General features: G+C 40.3%; 1 protein-coding gene and 1 long non-coding RNA gene across 3 annotated transcripts in view; both read right to left on the reverse strand.

The window, feature by feature from the left end:
- LOC109423294 (rap guanine nucleotide exchange factor 4) overlaps nt 1-20,028 on the reverse strand; it is a 957,479-nt gene that overhangs the window by 731,216 nt on the left and 206,235 nt on the right. The gene's annotated exons all lie outside the window — the stretch shown is intronic.
- LOC134287469 (uncharacterized) lies at nt 9,446-12,392 on the reverse strand. Its single transcript, XR_009997324.1, has 2 exons — nt 9,688-12,392; nt 9,446-9,546 (listed from the first exon to the last, which is right to left on the reverse strand). It is a non-coding gene; the product is annotated as an uncharacterized LOC134287469 (long non-coding RNA).

Raw genomic sequence — 20,028 nt, forward strand, 5'->3', positions numbered from 1 at the left:
ATAACACTAGTTTACAGCATTTTTGAACTCCGTAAGCTGATGATCATTTTTGGTGTAGAATCATGCCCTGAGTTTGAAAACGCGAAGGAAAAAAACTACAGTAGAGCGGAAATTTTTTCGACTTTCCATACAAGGGTGATGATTTGAAATTGATTTTTGTTCTATTTTTAAGCAAAGTCGCTCACTTCACACATCTCATTCTCAATATTCAATGCTTCGATTGAGCTGAATTTTTTACTGCAACTTGCCCACATATGGTATGTCAAATAAACGTCGAGAAAGAATTTTTAAAATGTTTTTTTCTTATTGAAAAAAATACATTTCTTCTTAAATTTTTGGAAATTTTGCTAAAATTTAAGGAGATCGTCCCTCAAACTAGCCACTATCTTGAATGTCATCAATCTGACGCAAAACCTGCCTTCAGATGATCGAAAGGTATTATATTCAGCTTTTAATTTATGGAAAAAGATTTTAAATTGGTTGAACAAAACATAAGATATTTGAATTTTAGTAAATTCCATATTTTAAAAAGTTGTAAAACTCGATATTGAGCTAAAGCTCGAAAACTGTTCTACTTGAATTTTTTTGGAGCACGGTTTCGAAATCAGCGCTAAATTGTGCTTCAAAAATTTTGGTCGTTGACAGAAGTTCACGACTTTCGTTTTATTTTGTAAACTTGTGTAATCATATTAATTCCCCAACCAGCTTTCAACCCCTTTGCGCTGCTGTGGGGGGTGTGTGGAACACAATCACGCCCGATGTGGGTGGGTGAAGTTAATGTGAATGTGTAATTTATTGGAAATTGAGGATGTGTAATGGAGGATCATGGTACAGAATGCAGGAGTTCATTGTTGTGGGGATTGAGCAAGCACAGTTCTTTAATAATGAGCTGATTGATAGATAGCAGGTTTAACATTGTTCGGAAAAAGGGGCGTTATCATACAGGTAGATATCGATTTCCGTACTATAACGGAACGTAAATTGAATCGAATATCAAATAATGGTAGCATTAACCTTATGGTAAATCGCCTGGGATGTTTAAACTGCGATTTAAACGGCTACGCAGTCTTTAATGTGAGGAAAAGTGGTTTATTATTTGACAGTTGTGCACAGTCCGTTGCAAAACTAGACAAACGAAATCAGTTATGTACGAAAAACAATTCAACAGGAAAGTTACAGTTAGACGAAACGAAGACCAAAAATGAGCATTTAAGTACCCCTGAAAAAGACACTAAACGTCAGTGCCGAAACGTCGGGCCAATAATAAATCTCGTTTTCCTGCATTGAAGACAGCGTGGTTGTTTAAATCTCAAGTGGAATTAGATTATTAGAACAACGGAGGTAATGATTAGGGGCTGTCCATTAATTACGTAAGGGAATTTTAGCGATTTTCAGACACCCCCTCCCCCCCTTGTAAGATTTTTTGTATGAGAACCCAAATTTTTTTGTATGGCGCGTAAGATTTCTCAAACCCCCCCTCTCCCCATAAACCCTTACGTAATTAATGGACAGCCCCTTATGAGCTATGGAGCCGTGACCTCGTAAGGAAAAAAAAATAGGCAAAATAGATGTCAACCAAGGTTCAAAATTGAAATAATGGGACTCGCATCCATAATTTGTAACTAAAAGATCATAGATTATTGTGTGAAGAATTAGCATAAGTTAAAATTCACGAATAAAAAGAAAAAAAAAACAAATTAATCCACCTAGTGGTGATAGTGCCTTTCTCGTCGAATATGTTCTCATGATCCTTCCGTCGACGTAAGCCGAAGTGTTCCTGAATCCTGAGAATATTATACAGAAAAGCAAGAATTTTATCAAAGCCAACATCGAAATGGGAAACTTATTGATGGCACATATTCCGACGTTCCCGAGTAGAAGCGAATACCTTACAATTACTAAACTCAAATTATTTTTTCGTTAAATCTTAACGAATATGTTTCGCAAAACAGGTTTTCGTAAATTGATAGCAATTTGCGTATAATGTATGATCCATTCGTACCACCATGCTGAAACAGTACAAATGGAGTTGTATCATGTACGAAAACACAAATCCGACAGACGATGAACTTGCTCATTCGTAGATTTTAGCTCCAGCTTTGTAGAATGAATCAAAATATACTAATGTCAAACGTTTTTATTATTTAATCATGCGTAAATTTTGCTTCGAAGAATGCAACAAAGCTTTGCAGTCATCCCTCATGATTTATTGGAGCGAGAAGAGGTAAAGAAACATGCTCTAAGACCAAGCCCACCCGTGGGCTTAATACTACACACGCAACAGCACGTCGTTAACGATTTTTAATTTCGTTATCAACCCATTTTCGCACCGGTCGTTCGTTTCCATGTGAGTAAAATAATGATCGGTCGCCTTTGCGCACCGGTGGTCTCTATTCTCTCCGTACCATCGGTTTTTTGCACTTCTGTAAATCATCGCAATATTTTGTGTATTCCTATGGGGTTATTGCAAATCTTATTCAGTGTAATAATTTGTGCTCATATTATGAAAGATGGGGTTTTGGATAAGACTGAAAACTGTTAGTAAAAATTGAATTCAAATAAATTATTCCCTTGGAAATTTGTACCAGTTTTGGTGCGTTTAAAGATATCATTTTCTCAATAATTTATGATTGTATTTAATCCCGGAATTCAAGCAATCTTTTTTTAAATTATATGTTTGTGGCTTACTGTATGACTTGTAGGTTGAATTTTTATATAAAATAATATCCATCTCTTCAATATTCATGTTGCCTTTCTCGCAAGAAATTTATCTGAATTTGAGATTATGAGCATCTTTTTTAATAATTAGGTTTATTGAATAATTACATCCCTTGCATTTCCAAAACATTTATAACGTAGTTGTCTCCTTTACAACTTCGCGTAGGTCAAGATTCTTGAATCCTGGTCATAGTAGAAGCTGTCTTCTAACAGTCTGCGATAAGTTTGCGCAACCTTTTTTCATTAACGTGTATTTTAACATCAGCTAATTCTATACTCAGTCACAACCTTTTAGTTACAAAGCATCACTCGCAAATCTTAATATATATTGTGATCTTTTGGATGCTGGTATATGAATATTTTGTTGGAAGCAGATTCTATGCGCTTGAAGTAGACTGTGTATTTGTCAAAGTACATAATGGGCCCACTCTCCTTTTTGGCACTTCATACAACAATTGTTGTATTTTAACATCCAACGCCTTGCTTTTTCTATAACGAGGAACTTACAATATGGCAGTCCTGCACACCGCCTATTTTAATTGGTGAAACTTGGCAGCTCGACTACATTTTTTAAGATTTTGATCGGTATGATTTAGCTTTTACAAAAAGAAATAACTGTAGTGTTTCTATGATATCTGAGTTGAGTTAGGTACAGTCAATGCATCTTTGAAAAATCGTAACTACTCTTATCTAATCTCATACATACGCGGAATCACCCTGGAAAGCAATCGTGTTACTTTTCTTGTCAATACTGATGCTTGCAGCATATCAGAGATATGACACATGCATCAAAGCGGCCTGGTCTACTGCGTTGTATTTACGCGCAAAGATGATTCTTCGAAATACTTGGAGTACAGAATATTTTATTTCGGCAAGGTACTTCTCGAATTTACAGGGGAGAAATTAATATTTAATAAACCACCCACTGACGACCACCATTTACAAAAACAGCAATCAAACCAAAACTCTTTTGCCTTTTTGAAATATACACGACAAAACGAAGCGCGAGGCACAGCTCTTTCAAAGCGGAGGATCTCAGCCCGGAAAGTGAAGAAAGAAAACCTTGTGGTCACTTATTACCGTCAAATAGTTTCTTTTCGGGTTAGAAAATACGCACATATTCTCACCGGAATCTGCGTCGGATGACGATAATTTTGAAACTCGTCGGAACGAACTTCGCGAGTTATTTATTTGGACATTTTTCTAAATGTGCGAAACTAAGTTTTACTTGCTGCGTAGAAAACCCGGCTCAAACATGTACGTGTTAAAACAGCAAAACTCACTGAATCACTATACATTTCTTAAAATATTAGTTTCGAAACGATCGGCCGAATCAAAAACTAATGGTGCGATTATGAGCAATCGTAACAATTTTTAAGAGAAAATCAATACATTTTCGATATGCATGATCCTAAAATTGAGCATGAGCATGAGCATGATTGACCGCCCGCGGTTGCTCCTCTGTTATTGCAAGGACAACTGCATTTACACAAAGAACCAACAGATGATGCTTGGGATTAGCTTTCTCTTCATTGTGTAAATGCTGCAATCCCAATACTTTTCAATAAGCAATACCAGCGCCGGCCGCGTCCGAATGCAGGTCAATTGAGGATAGGGAAGGAAATGATGACGTGATTCTCGCTTAGGCCAATAACCGAGGAATTCTCTGCGTTACTACGAGAAATCACTAGGAGTTTGGACAGGGGAAATGGAGATGTGTTGAGGATTTCGACGTGATAAACGAATGTAATGTTTTGATTCGCGATTAATAATGTGCTCGCGAAGAAATACCCTTCTAAACCTTGGACGACGAACGCGATCTATTGTGCCTCAAAACTCACCCTACATAAGTTATTCATTCGCAACTAAGGAGAACACAATGCTAAACACCGACGCATCTGTAGTTTGCGTTTCCGCGCGAGACAATGCTGAACGCGATCGATTCACAAGTGTTAACAAAATAACACGGGATAAATAAATCAGAAAGATCTTACCGCATGGTTCGCCGTCTATCTTTTACCGACCTACTCTTTTTTCCAGAAATTCATGCAACGTTTATTTGAGTCAAAACATTTATTCATTTGGGCTAAAATATTACAAATGTCGACACCGAAGATGACGAACCATTCAAATTTTTGTGCACATGCAAAAAATGAAAGAAAAATATTTATTACCAACTAAATGTGCATTTGGAACTAGCGCCGACACATGACGTGACGAACTTTTCAATATTTGTTAGATAAATACACAAAACCCAGTGCAGAATTTTATACATCCTATAGCATTAATTATTGTGATAAAATGGAACGAGCTCACCAATAAACATCCTTCGAAGTGTCCAGTGCATATGTGCTGCAGCATCTTCCACAAACTGGCCTCAAAATCACACTAAACCGCTACAACAACACACGGGTACGACGATGTGCACATTCAAATTGTCGACGACGACGCGGCCAATCCGAATGAAAAAAGCGGCACTTCCACTTTGCCTCCAAAAACACACTTAACCGCCTCGTACGAAGACGAGCACGCACGCACGCAGGACGACGACGCGATGCAACGACGAACCAAGACAGACTGAAATGTCATCCGCTGCTGGCATCACACGACCGACTCGCACGAAAACTAGTTTTTTCCTCCAAAAGCACACACACAGAACGACGACGCGATGCAACGACGAACCAAGCCAGCCAGATTTTCGATATGCATGATCCTAAAATTGGCGAAGAAGCGAAAACCTTATTCATAACATACTTAAGCAAAGCTTGTCAATTTAAACCTATTATTTTTCTGCGTTTGTATTGTCACTCTATCACAATTCTATGTCAGACAATTTGTTGTGTTATTCGTGTAACGATCTATGATATTGATTGGTTGAAAATTTCAAATATTTGATGCAAACTAAAATAAATTCCTACCTATACAAAACAAGAAAATCATTCTCTAGAAACTATATACCTGGCAACAAATCCATACTCATGTTCTTTCGTCTCCTCTTTACGCTACCCAGAGAGCTAAACGCGAGAGAGCGCACGAGCCTACGGATAGAGACCGTACTCTGCGTGTCTCTATATTCTAAGCCCAGCTACGAACCGTACGTAAACTTTTCGCTTTCGAGCCCTACTTAGCAACGACCGGTGCGGTTCGCTTCTTTGTTCGGGGCTCTACTTAACGTTAAAACGCTTGATTGAGCTCATGAGTGGGCTTGGTCTAAGTTGGAAGTAAAAGTTATTTATAATTAAAATCAGCGTGGAAAGCGTTCTGGTTGTATCCGGATGTTTTCAACAAGTGCCTACAGATGGGTGTCTAGCCCTGGTAGGTATGAATCAGAAGATACATGTTCGGAGTCTGGTGGAAAGCAAGCTGATGAACGTGTGCTTTTTTAGCATGCTGAATGTTGGTCCGACAAAAAAGAGAGAGAAAAATGTGTTTTTGTTTGTGTCGGAGTGTTCTTTTTTACGAAACGATTTCAAGCATATTAAAATTAATTTTGTTGCAGAAAACAATGAATGGCGGTTGTAAACTGGACGAGCGATTTCGTACCATGCAACAAAATATATTTTCAGTGTATGCAAAGAGCAGTCTCTGCTCTAAGACCTCAAATTATTACTGCTTTGTTATTCTACGGAATTTTATGAAAACATCACAATAAAAATTAGAGATATTTGAGCAGAGTTTGGTATTGATATGGTATTTTTTTTATTAAGCAGTAAAAATCTAACGAACCAGTCCTGCTATTACATTACTGAACCATCGAACAATTTGATAATAAGAAATGTTATTACTTTGTTATTCAATACCTTCTGGAAAGTTAATGCAGCACTTGAAATTTTAGGTATGCAATTATTGTTGAAATATTAACACTGGTGTTATTTATCCAAAATTATGGTATTCGTTCGTTGCTATTTCACCACTTATGAAGAGTTTATCGAAGTATGATAGTGTTTGGGAGTAATACCTTGATATGTTATTCATTTGACATTATTTTCTGCTCGGGTCATGTTCAATGTATTGGAAGAGCTGAAAAATACCTGACTTAAACAAAGTTTTTTCTGCACAATTTAGGTTATATTGTATTATCATAGGTTACAAGATTAATGAAAAATTTGACAAAAAAATTATGCATGTAAAATTTTACATACAAATCTTTTACAAATTTCAACCACATTACAGAGAGTGAGGGCGCAACCAGTCGCATCAAAATTTTACTCAGTAATTAAAGACGTAAAAAGGGATTGAAAAAACTTTTTCGGAGTTTGCGATTCAATTTTAATTTTCCCAAAAAACGTTGACCAATCCTACTGCTTATTTACACCTCAGGAGTCTGAAATGGTATGGTGTGATTTGATGAGATCGCTTTAGCACAGACAAACAGACATATCACTTGGAACAAATTGCGATTATATTCATCGTCACGAAACAGGCTGCGTTTCGCAAACCACTGGCTAGATGGCGGTAGTGAGTAAACGTCAAACAGGAGCAAAAAAGATGCGAGCATCGTGAGCGTCCAATTTGCGAACTGATGAATATTTGAATCAACTGTTGAAACAAGAACGATAGGCAGTGAGTAGAGTGAGATGTCTGTATGTGGCTTTAGTTTTATCAAGATTTTGTTCCCTTACACATATTTATCGCCTGCACTGATTTGTGACGGTAGTCTCTAATGTGGTCTCAGCCTATTTTCTTGCTAGCCGTTCCTCAGGTTATTAAAAAAGCCTCGGTTTGATGTGTCGAATGTATGAGTTGGGATCACTTTTATAATTGACCACTTTCGGCGGGACACCCGGAACTGATTCCGAAACACTACCGATAGTTTAAAGTAAATGTGGTCTGAGCCTGTTTTCTTGGTCACCATTCATCAGGTTATCGAAAAAGTCTCTATTTGATGTGTCGCATGCATGGGTTTGGATAACTTAATCATTTTTCCCACTTCCAGCGGGACACCCGGAACTGGTTCCAGAGCACTACCAGTTGTGCCAAATATGGTATGAGACTATTTCATAGCTTACTGTTTATCAGGTTACCTAAAAGCAGCGATTTGATGTATCGCATGTATGCGTTTAATTCTCTTATACATTTGACCACTTCAAGTGGAACACCCGGAATCGATTCCGGGACACTATCGGCTGCCTCAAATATGGTCTGAGGTTATGTTCTCACGAACTCTTCATCAGGATATCGCAAAAGTTGCTTTTCGATATACCGTATTACCCCGCTTATTCGACACTATTTAATATGACATTTTTTGATTAGCTTATATCAATTATTATCGAATTAAAAAAAACATCAAATGTCACAGCGTTCTACACTGTAAATGCGAATGATCCGGTATTGTGCTGATACTCACACCCGTAGCCGCTTCTCTTGAACTTCCGGAAGTTCAAATTTGGTGCTATCGGACACCTGATCCGTCTGGAGATCAACCGGAATGAACTCCGGAAGCCAACATTCGTAGAAAGAACAAACTATCCACTCGTACCACCACAATATCAGTAGAATTTGTGTTCAATAACAAATCCGACAATCAAAACAAAAACAAACAAGATTGTGTAGGGTGACCAATTTGTCAAATTGAAAGTTTAGCCCGGCAATTCGACAGCAATAATTGTCGAGGAGTTTTCCGGTACCGCATGCATGGGCTTTGTTCAATTTTACATTTTACCACTTCCGGTGGGACAACGAGAACCAGTTCATGAACTGTGCCGATTGTCCCTAATGAGGTCTGACTAGTTTCTTGGTAATTGTAAATCAGTTTTCCTTAAAAGTCGCGAATTGATGTACGCATTCATAGGTTTGTTTTGTTTTTTTTTGCATCCGGAACACTACCGGTTGTCCTAAATAAGGTCTGAAACTATTTTCTTGCTAACCGCTTATCAGGTCATCTAAAGAGCCGCGATTTGATGTATCGAATGCACGGGTTTGGTTTACTTTTATTATGGTCCGAGAATATTTCCCAGAAGTTACATCAGGTACAGTGGGGTGTTAAGAATTCATGGGGTGTTAAGGGATTCATCTTCACACACTACTTTGAAAAATCGCCAAACCGTATAAAAATTGAATTACTTATTGAAAATTCGCTTCAAATGTGTGTTGAGAATAAAGGCATACTATAAGGATTATCACTCATGAAAATACGTTTTTAACTGGACACTAGACATCAAAAATAGAACGGCATTGCTTTCTTTCAATTTCGCTACCATTGAAACATTCATTTGTGGGGTCAGAAATATTATTAGGAAAAATATGTGAGTAACCGTAAGGTGTTCTACAACTCATTTCAAACGAGACGAGGGTAAAATATTTGATGCAACTAAGGTGGCTTTCGAACACCGACATTTTTTGTGAAAAAAGTTTAGTTTCATATACTGGTGGGGTGTTAGGGGATCAAATTTCTCATATATTTTTTTATTTGTATCATGAAGTTTTGAGGTGATTTATTGATTGTATAACAGTTACTATTCTTAATGACGTATTACGGATTTCATTTTGGGCCATGGACATCCCAACAGTTGCTATGGATGATAAATTCAACTTATACAATATAGATCTTAAGAAACAAATGTTAGATTGATACATATAATTAGAAAACTGGTCAAATAGTTATTGCTCAATGTCGCAGTAGTCCCCTCTTTAGAGTGTGTGTAGTGACGGCTCGGCAGCTGGAGGCCAGATTTGCGCGCGCGTTGCCTTCGGTGCTCCGATTTAGTTTTTTTCCATTTGCTATTTGCGCTTTTTGATCCGATTGATGGCAGAGGAAGAAGACCCGGCTTCAGTCAGTGTGTGTAGTGACGGCTCGGCAGCTGGAGGCCAGATTTGCGCGCGCGTTGCCTTCGGTGCTCCGATTTAGTTTTTTTCCATTTGCTTTTTGCGCTTTTTGGTACGGTTGATGGCAGAGGAAGAAGACCCGGCTTCAGTCAGTGTGTGTAGTGACGGCTCGGCAGCTGGAGGCCAGATTTGCGCGCGCGTTACCTTCGGTACCCCGATTTAGTTTTTTTTCCATTTGGTTTTTGCGCTTTTTGATCCGATTGATGGCAGAGGAAGAAGACCCGGCTTCAGTCAGTGTGTGTAGTGACGGCTCGGCAGCTGGAGGCCAGATTTGCGCGCGCGTTGCCTTCGGTGCTCCGATTTAGTTTTTTTCCATTTGCTTTTTGCGCTTTTTGATCCGATTGATGGCAGAGGAAGAAGACCCGGCTTCAGTCAGTGTGTGTAGTGACGGCTCGGCAGCTGGAGGCCAGATTTGCGCGCGCGTTACCTTCGGTACCCCGATTTAGTTTTTTTTCCATTTGCTATTTGCGCTTTTTGATCCGATTGATGGCAGAGGAAGAAGACCCGGCTTCAGTCAGTGTGTGTAGTGACGGCTCGGCAGCTGGAGGCCAGATTTGCGCGCGCGTTGCCTTCGGTGCTCCGATTTAGTTTTTTTCCATTTGCTTTTTGCGCTTTTTGGTACGGTTGATGGCAGAGGAAGAAGACCCGGCTTCAGTCAGTGTGTGTAGTGACGGCTCGGCAGCTGGAGGCCAGATTTGCGCGCGCGTTGCCTTCGGTGCTCCGATTTAGTTTTTTTCCATTTGCTATTTGCGCTTTTTGATCCGATTGATGGCAGAGGAAGAAGACCCGGCTTCAGTCAGTGTGTGTAGTGACGGCTCGGCAGCTGGAGGCCAGATTTGCGCGCGCGTTGCCTTCGGTGCTCCGATTTAGTTTTTTTCCATTTGCTTTTTGCGCTTTTTGGTACGGTTGATGGCAGAGGAAGAAGACCCGGCTTCAGTCAGTGTGTGTAGTGACGGCTCGGCAGCTGGAGGCCAGATTTGCGCGCGCGTTACCTTCGGTACCCCGATTTAGTTTTTTTTCCATTTGGTTTTTGCGCTTTTTGATCCGATTGATGGCAGAGGAAGAAGACCCGGCTTCAGTCAGTGTGTGTAGTGACGGCTCGGCAGCTGGAGGCCAGATTTGCGCGCGCGTTGCCTTCGGTGCTCCGATTTAGTTTTTTTCCATTTGCTTTTTGCGCTTTTTGATCCGATTGATGGCAGAGGAAGAAGACCCGGCTTCAGTCAGTGTGTGTAGTGACGGCTCGGCAGCTGGAGGCCAGATTTGCGCGCGCGTTACCTTCGGTACCCCGATTTAGTTTTTTTTCCATTTGCTATTTGCGCTTTTTGATCCGATTGATGGCAGAGGAAGAAGACCCGGCTTCAGTCAGTGTGTGTAGTGACGGCTCGGCAGCTGGAGGCCAGATTTGCGCGCGCGTTGCCTTCGGTGCTCCGATTTAGTTTTTTTCCATTTGCTTTTTGCGCTTTTTGGTACGGTTGATGGCAGAGGAAGAAGACCCGGCTTCAGTCAGTGTGTGTAGTGACGGCTCGGCAGCTGGAGGCCAGATTTGCGCGCGCGTTGCCTTCGGTGCTCCGATTTAGTTTTTTTTCCATTTGCTATTTGCGCTTTTTGATCCGATTGATGGCAGAGGAAGAAGACCCGGCTTCAGTCAGTGTGTGTAGTGACGGCTCGGCAGCTGGAGGCCAGATTTGCGCGCGCGTTGCCTTCGGTGCTCCGATTTAGTTTTTTTCCATTTGCTTTTTGCGCTTTTTGGTACGGTTGATGGCAGAGGAAGAAGACCCGGCTTCAGTCAGTGTGTGTAGTGACGGCTCGGCAGCTGGAGGCCAGATTTGCGCGCGCGTTACCTTCGGTACCCCGATTTAGTTTTTTTTCCATTTGGTTTTTGCGCTTTTTGATCCGATTGATGGCAGAGGAAGAAGACCCGGCTTCAGTCAGTGTGTGTAGTGACGGCTCGGCAGCTGGAGGCCAGATTTGCGCGCGCGTTGCCTTCGGTACCCCGATTTAGTTTTTTTTCCATTTGGTTTTTGCGCTTTTTGATCCGATTGATGGCAGAGGAAGAAGACCCGGCTTCAGTCAGTGTGTGTAGCGACGGCTCGGCAACTGGAGGCCGGATTCGCGTGCGCGTTGCCTTCGGTGCTCCGATTTTTTTTTTTTTTCGTTTCGCATTTTTTGGTTCGATTGATGGCAGGCGATTATCCGGTGAGTTTGTTCCTTGTTATTCTCTTTCTATGGATTCTACATCAATTATATTAATACAATTTTATACCATATATTTATAATATCCTCTTTTCAAATAGTTTTTCATTGACTTTGTATAGTTCGTCTCCATGAGTGTCGACTTGGATTTTTGTTCCATTTTGTCACTGTTCGAGATGGCATTTTACAAACTATCTCTTCTTTTTATTGCATTTCATTTCTTTTGTGCAATCTCTTAACGACATACTATTTTTCTTAGGTATCTGTCCATGTATATTTGTTACAAGTATTTTTATGAATAAATATTGAGCGATCACCTTACGTGGGTGGTCAATTGTTTGCTTTCCGCGTGAAGCGAGCAATAGCGCATCAGATTGCATGTTTTGACACGTCTTTTGTTGTAAATCTTGAGTGTCCACCTGACGCGGGTGGCTGATTGTTTACTTTCCGCGCGGAGTGAGCAATAGCGCTTAAGTTTGTATGTGTTGTCGCGTCTTTAATAGTAAATATTAAACGATCACCTGACGTGGGTGGTCGATTGTTTGCTTTCCGCGTGATGCGAACAATAGCACTTTGTTGCTTCATTTGTAGTCAATATTGAGCAATCACCTGACGAGGGTGGTTGGTTGTTTGCTTTCCGCGTGAAGCGAACAACATCACTGAAGTTTGTGAAGAATTAGCAATAAGTTAAAATTCACAAATAAAAAAAAAAAAAAAAAAAAAAAAAATCACTGCAGTTTGCACGGCATACTGCAACTCCAAAAGGTCATATTTTTTATCGAAGTGAATCCTGACCCAACGATACCTGCCCTACTAACAATCACTCCTTCCTGTAGCTTTTGGTGGAGACGTGCGGTAAACGCCAACTTTCACATAACAAAGGTTGCTATTAACATTCCTTCACTCTTCCAACCTGACTGCAAGGACGTGGCCGGCGCCGTTATTGTACTGTTAAAGAGAGCCTCTGAAGCGTGCACAGTGAGAATGTTGACCACTCCCAGTCAATTATTCAGTTGATTCATTGTGCAACTGTCATTGGTTCGAGTCAATCACGGAGTAGCAACCATGGATATGTGCAGTCAGTCTAAGCTAAGCTAAGCTAAGCTAAGCTAATGTCGCAGTAGTCCCCTCTTTACAGAAGTTTGTGTTCTTTAGGTATTTTGTAATGTTTTAACGAAGGCGTATTCTTCAAAATATATTTCCCGTTTGGTTTTTGCCTTTCTCGTACACTCAGTGTACTGGAAAGGCTATATGTTCACTACAAAAATGACTTTTTGATAGAAGGCCCGGAGAGTCGAGTCACATATACCAATCGACTCAGCTCGACGAATTGAGGTGATGTCTGTGTGTATTAGACTGGGTCAACGTTGTATGGGAAAACTCAAATTTGATCATATCATCCCGGAACAAAGTTTTTTCGACGCCTGTTATGGTCCCAAACAACTGTGCAAAATTTGGGCGCGATTGGTTGCGCCTCCGCATTCCGCTTTGCATTTGAAATTTGTATGGAGTTTTATATAGGAAAACCTAATTTTTAGCATTTTTCTCCTGAGAGGCTCAACTTTGTCCTATACTGAGTAACCAACGATGTTAAAGTATAGCCAAGGGGATGCTGATAAACTTTGCCGAAAAGAGTAAGGTACTAGAGTGACTCTGAAAAAAGATATTAATGCTCAAAGTATGATACCGCAGTGAAACTGCTGAAAATCATTTTTCCTGCCAACACTGCTGGTGCTTAAAAGGATCAATTCGTCCTTGCTTTATAATCTGACATTTAATGGAACAACAACCCCCGCATTCATCAACAAACATCAATCAAGCTAGTGGTTTTCATTCGATTTTCAAATTATTTTTCAATTGAAAACAATTTTTTTATCATTTTAGGTTAGCTCTGCTTTTCGGGAATGATTCCGAAAGTATTTTAGAGGAGTACAGGTGTACCCATCTTTCTGTGACCGGTAACGCCCCTGAAAGTAATCCATATCAATATGATCCTCGATCTCACCACGGTTTTAGCGGTCGGCTAACCATTTTCTGGACAACGGATCGACCGCAGATACCACAGATGGACACTAATATGCTTGGTGGTAGCAATCATACCTGCAAACTTCATTAATTAGACGCCAAACGAACCGATCATACACTAGCAACCAATTTCAAAGGATGATTGCGTGAGCTGTTCATACAGAAGCCAAATAACCGACATTTTGGTTAATAGCAAGCGGCGGTTATGGGTTTGAATTAAAGACTGCTAGTTAGTTCACCTTACAAACATTTTATTCATTTCTTCTTAAAACTATAAATTAATAAAGCATATTTATCCAATTATGTGACAATTTTGAAAATGAAAGTAGAATTCGATCTCCCTAATCGGTTCCGGAAGGAGGCAAACCTTTTCCACCGGTCGTTTGAGCTCCCCAGAAGCTGTCCGCAGAGTAACTATGCGAACAAGGCCATCTGCTCCGGGGTCGGTTAGCTCGATTCGGCTTAGCTTCCAGGCCATGGGCGGTAGATTATCGTCGCATATCATTACCCTCTAGCCAACTTCAATGTTAACCGATGGCCGACAACGTTCGTTCCGTTCGTGGAGCTGGTTTAGATACTCCTGACTCGTTTACAAACATTTCGGATCTTGCGATGGACTAATTCTAACTGGGTGAGGCGATTGACAGGAGTTGTAGTGACATCAATCTCTGGGAATGCTTGCAGTTACCCTCCCACTGAAAAAATGTGCAGGTGTGAGCGGTTAGAGATAGTCAAGATTCTCTGAGAGGCTGGTGATGGGTCTAGACTTGAGACATCCCTCAGTCTGGACCAACAGCGTAGTCATGTCACGGGGATAACCCCAATGACTTTTTGGAGGTGGAGTTCGGTGTGTTTGAGTGCGGGACTGCGTTGATGAACCGCCTGGTGCATCATCATCCAGAAGAGATCAGGCTAACCAAAGAATGCATGCGATCGAGAGATTAGTGGAATTAACGTCGGCATTGAACTCGGACGGGACCAGATCCCATATATAGGTGTAGTTTTTAGTTATAAATAATCAATCAAGTAATAAACAGTGTTATAAGAGACTGCTCATAAACCACGTAGACTTTTTAGGGGGAGACGGTTTTGTTTGGAAGCATCGGTAGCAACATTAGACAACCTGTCGAGCGAAGTTTCTCTTTCCTAATGGTCAGAATGTGTGCGCTTAACAACAACAATAATCCGGCGTGTAGTAGTTGTTTATGGTAGCAATAAGTGGAGGAAAAATGATTATCCATTGGGTAGTACGATTTAATGTTCACAGTTCTCAGATTCTGCAGCGTGGAGCCAACACAACGGAGATTTCCCGGACACTGGTTTCCCTTTCAATAGATTCTTCCAATTATCGGCTAGCTATACTCTTCGAGACGTTTTAGACGATTGTCTGCTCCGCTACCTTTAGCTCGTCCTACTTAAAACGATGGCGAGATCGAGGATCATAACTTGCCGAACGAATGCACCGGTACTCCTCTAAAATACCTCCACAACCATTCCCCAAAAGCAGAGCTGACCTAAAATGATAAAAAAATTGGTTTTCAATTGAAAAATAATTTGAAATTCGACTGAAAACTTGACTGAAAACCACTAGCTTGATTGATGTTTGTGATGTTTGTTGATGAAAACGGGGGTTGTTGTTCCATGAAATGTCAGAATATAAAGCAAGGACGAATTGATCCTTTTAAGCACCGGCAGTGTTGGCAGGAAAAACGATTTTCAGTAGTTTCACCGAGGTATCATACTTTAAACATTAATAACTTTTTTCAGAGTCACTCTAGAACCTTACTCTTTTCGGCAAAGTTTATCAGCATCCCCTTGGCTATACTTTAACATCGTTGGTTATACAGTACAAGACTCTCAGGAGAAAAATGCTAAAAATTAGATTTTTCTATATAAAACTCCATACAAATTTCAAATGCAATGCGGAATGCGGGGACGCAACCAATCGCGCCCAAATTTTGCACAATTGTTTGGAACCATGAGAGGCATCGAAAAAACTTTGTTCCGAAAAAATGACCATGTTGACCCGGTCTAGTGTGTATGTATGTGTGTGTGTGTGTATGTGTGTGTGTATGTGTGTGGGTATGTGTACAAAAAAACTCACATCACTTTTTGGCAGTAAACCTTAACCGATTTTAATGACCGATGGTTCATTCGACGCGGAATCTGGTCCCATTGTTTCCTATTGAAAATGGTTTGGGTCGGTCCAGCCGTTCCGGAGTTATGGACATTTAGGTGTTCCGGACCAGTACCCTTGGAAGGGGCCATACATAAAAATGTAGCAAACAAATACATGCGACACATCAAACTGTGGATAACTTGATGAACAGTTAGCAAGAAAACCGTCTCAGACCTTATCTGAACCGGTTATGTTCCGAAACCGGTTCCGGATGTCCCGCTGGAAGTGGTCAAATATAAAAGTGATCCAAACCCATGCATGCGACACATCAACCTGCGTCAATTTCGATAACGTGATGAACAGTTAGCAAGAAAACAGTCTCAGACCATATCTGAACCGGTTATAATCCGGAACCGTTTCTGGGTGTCTCGCCGGAAGTGGCCAAATAAAAAAAATACCAAAGCCATGCATGCGACACATCAAATTGCGGCAATTTCGATAACCTGATGAACAGTTAGCAATAAAACAGTCTCAGACCATATCAGAACCGGTTGTGTTCCGGAACCGGTTCCGGATATCCCGCCGGAAGTGGCCAAATATAAAGTGAACCAAATCTATGCATGCGACATATCAAAGCGCGACTTTTTTGATAATCCAATGAGTGGTTGGCATAAAAAAGACTCAGACCTTATCTGAACCGGTTATGTTCCGGAACCGGTTCCGGATGTCCCGCTGGATGTGGTCAAATATAAAAATGATCCAAACCCATACATGTGACACATCAACCTGCGGCAATTTCGATAACCTGATGAACTGTTAGCAGGAAAACAGTCGCAGACCATATCTGAATCGGTAGTGTTGCGGAACAGGTTCCAGGAGCTCCACCGGAAGTGACCGTATATAAAATTTGACAAAACTTTTGCATGCGGCACATCAAATCAAGGCTTTTCCGACAACTTAATGACCGGTTATCTAGGAAGTATGCTAAGACCACATTATGGACTGTCAGTAGTTCCGAAATTAGTTCCGAGTTTCCCTCCGAAAGCGGCTAAATATAAAATTGTACCAAACCCATGCATGCGACACAGCAAAGCGCGGCAGTTTTGATAATCTAATAAACGTTTTCAAGCAAATAGGCTCAGACTACTTAAGAGACTATCGGTAGTGTTCCGCAACCGGTTTCGGGCCGGAAGTGAAACCAAACCAATGCATGCGATATGTACCTCAAATCACGGCTTTTTAGGTAACATGATGAACAGTTGCAAGAAAATAGACGAAAGCCATATCAGTGTGTTACGGAGCCGATTCCGGATGTCCCGCCAGAAATGGTCGAATGTAAAAGAGAACCAATATATGTGACATATCAATGACTTATTCAGTAACATGATAATCGGTCAGCCAACAAACAATCTCGGACCATTTTTTGGAGAACCGGTAGTATTTCAAAACTGGTGACGAGACGAGTAACCCACCGGAAGTGGTAAAATATAGAAACTACTAAGAAATAACTAAACCATAGCGGCGTTTTTGATAATCTGATAAACGGTCAACAAGAAAATAGTCTCAGGCCACATCTAGAACTTGTAATAATATTTCGGAATCGGTTGCGGGTGTTCCATCGGAAGCGATTTAATAGAAGTAAACCAAAATCATGCATGTGATACATATAATCGTGGGTTTTTCAAAAATTTGCTGTACGGTTAGCAAGAAAATAGCCTCAGATTACATTAATTTTTAGCTTCTTAGGTAACCCGATGAACAATTGACAAGAACATAGTCTCAGACCATATTTGATACAACCGGAATCGATTAAAGGTGTCCCACCGGGAGTGGTCAAACGCGAAATTTAACAAAACCCATGCAAGCTGTACATCAAATAGCGGAATTATAGAAGTGAACAAAATAAATGTCAAAGCGATATATCAAATCGTGGCTTTTTTGATGGCCTGTAAACGTTGGGTAAGATTATAAGTGAAGAAATGGCCAAAGTCTTCATATATGCAAAAGAGCAAAGTCGTGACCAAAGCGATCCCTTCAAATCACACCATTTCTGGTTCCAGCGGTGTAAATGTATAGTAGGATGGATCAACGTTTTATAGAAAAAATATAAGTTTCAGTTTTCAATATTTCAATCTTCAATCTCCTTTTGCTTCTAAAATTACTGCTCACAATTTGGGTGCGGCTGGTTGAGCCCTCACTCTTCTCATTGCGATTGAAATTTGAATGGAAAATTTACATTTTATGCATTTTTCTCGTAGGTAGGTCAAATTTTACATGAATCGTGTTACCAATGATAAAAAAATAGCCTAAAGTGTGCTAAATTAACATTGGCGAAGATCACAAAGTGATCTGTTATTGTGAATAAAGTTAAGCTTCTTCATGCACCCCGCTGCCGTAGTGCATGAAATGGAGTCATAATGACCCTAATGCACGACTAGGGTTTAGGCGGTCAAGCAGTCAACTGAGAGGTCTGATATTTGTCAGCTCTGTATTGATGTTGAACTTTACATCGGAATATGTACCATCAATAAGTTTCCCAAATCGATGATGGCTTTGTTAAAATTGTTGCTTTTCTATATAAAGTGTTTTCAGGATTCAGGAACATTTTGGCTAACGTCGACGGAAAGCTCATGAGCTCATATTCGACGAGAAAGGCACTATCACCACTAGGTGGAATAATCTGTTTTTTTTTATATAAACATGATTAATGATTGGCGCTAAAACGTGACAGCTTTTTGAAAATGTGGAATATGCTCACTTGTTCCATATATTATTTAAACCAGACTGCTATTAACTCTTGCAAAAGAAAGTATTTATGAAGATGACTCATGACCGCTAAAATATCTCAGAATTTAAAGCACGACCTATCAGCGATGCTCCAGAGTGGAAATATCAGCATTGAATACACAGTTTACACCCTGGGTCGTCTAATGATGCTTGCATTTAAAACATTTCAATATAAATGAGTTTTCAAGTGAACAAATAACTGTAAATACACATCCTTAGTTTACAACCTGTTAGTCAGCCTGAACAATTCAATTTGGTTACTCTAAATACTGTGTTTGTTAAAAACTGAAGCCACTCAGGTACAATTGACGGTATTTTTTTAGATTTCGAGGCTTTAACAAAAAAAAACTCATACAATGGTAGACGACAAAGAAACTGGCCCTGCACTATGCACTGGACTATGATAATCTTTTTCGATGATGTTCAAGAAATATTACAGTCACTGTTTACAATTAATCATTTTTTATCTTTCTGTAAAATATAAGAACTTTTACATTCATTCCCTTAAATTCCTTAACACCCCATTTTCATATTTTCCAAAAATTCGCACATTTTGTTAAATATCATCAATTTCTCCAAGAAATCGTCAATTTTTGTAATCTATACGCGTAGCAGGCAGCAAGACAATGATCGGACTTCATTTCCTGAAAGTTTTAAAAAGTAGAACCCATGAATTAATGGGGACGAAAAATTTTTTCATCCCTTAACACCCCTTTTTACGGTAATAAAAAAAACACTAGGGGGATTCACTTAACAGCGTAAACTGATTAAACTGAATAAACGTCGCGATCACCAAGGCAATCTTTGATTATGTCATTCGCAAAATCATGAAACATTTCAAATAAGCAGAAAATCATGGCTTACGCAGCAATTTAATCTGTTTAGTGAGTACCCCTACTATTTGATATGTCGCATGCATGAGTTTGGTTCTTTTTTCTATTTGGTGAATGCCCGCAGAACAAAACGGGTTCAGGATCACTACCGGCTCCGATATGATTTGAGACTATTTTCCTGCCTGCCGTTCATCAGGTTATCGAAAATGCCATGGTTTGGCGTGTCGTATGCACGGGTTTGGTTCATTTTTATATTTGGCCACTTCCGGCGAGACACCCGGAACCGGTTCTGAAACACTACCGGCTCAGGTATGGTCTGAGATTATTTTGCTGCTTACTGTTCATTAGGTTATCGAAAACGCCGCGGTTTGACGTGTCGCATGCACGGTTTTGGTTCACTTTCATTGGCCACTTCCGGCGGGACACCCGGAACCGGTTTCGAATTACTACCGGTTCAGATTTGGACTGAGATTATTTGCATGTATGGGTTTGTTACATTTTCACATTTGACCCCTTCCTGGAGTACTG

The sequence above is a fragment of the Aedes albopictus genome, chromosome 2 (assembly GCF_035046485.1).
Source record: "Aedes albopictus strain Foshan chromosome 2, AalbF5, whole genome shotgun sequence".
NCBI lineage: Eukaryota > Metazoa > Arthropoda > Insecta > Diptera > Culicidae > Aedes > Aedes albopictus.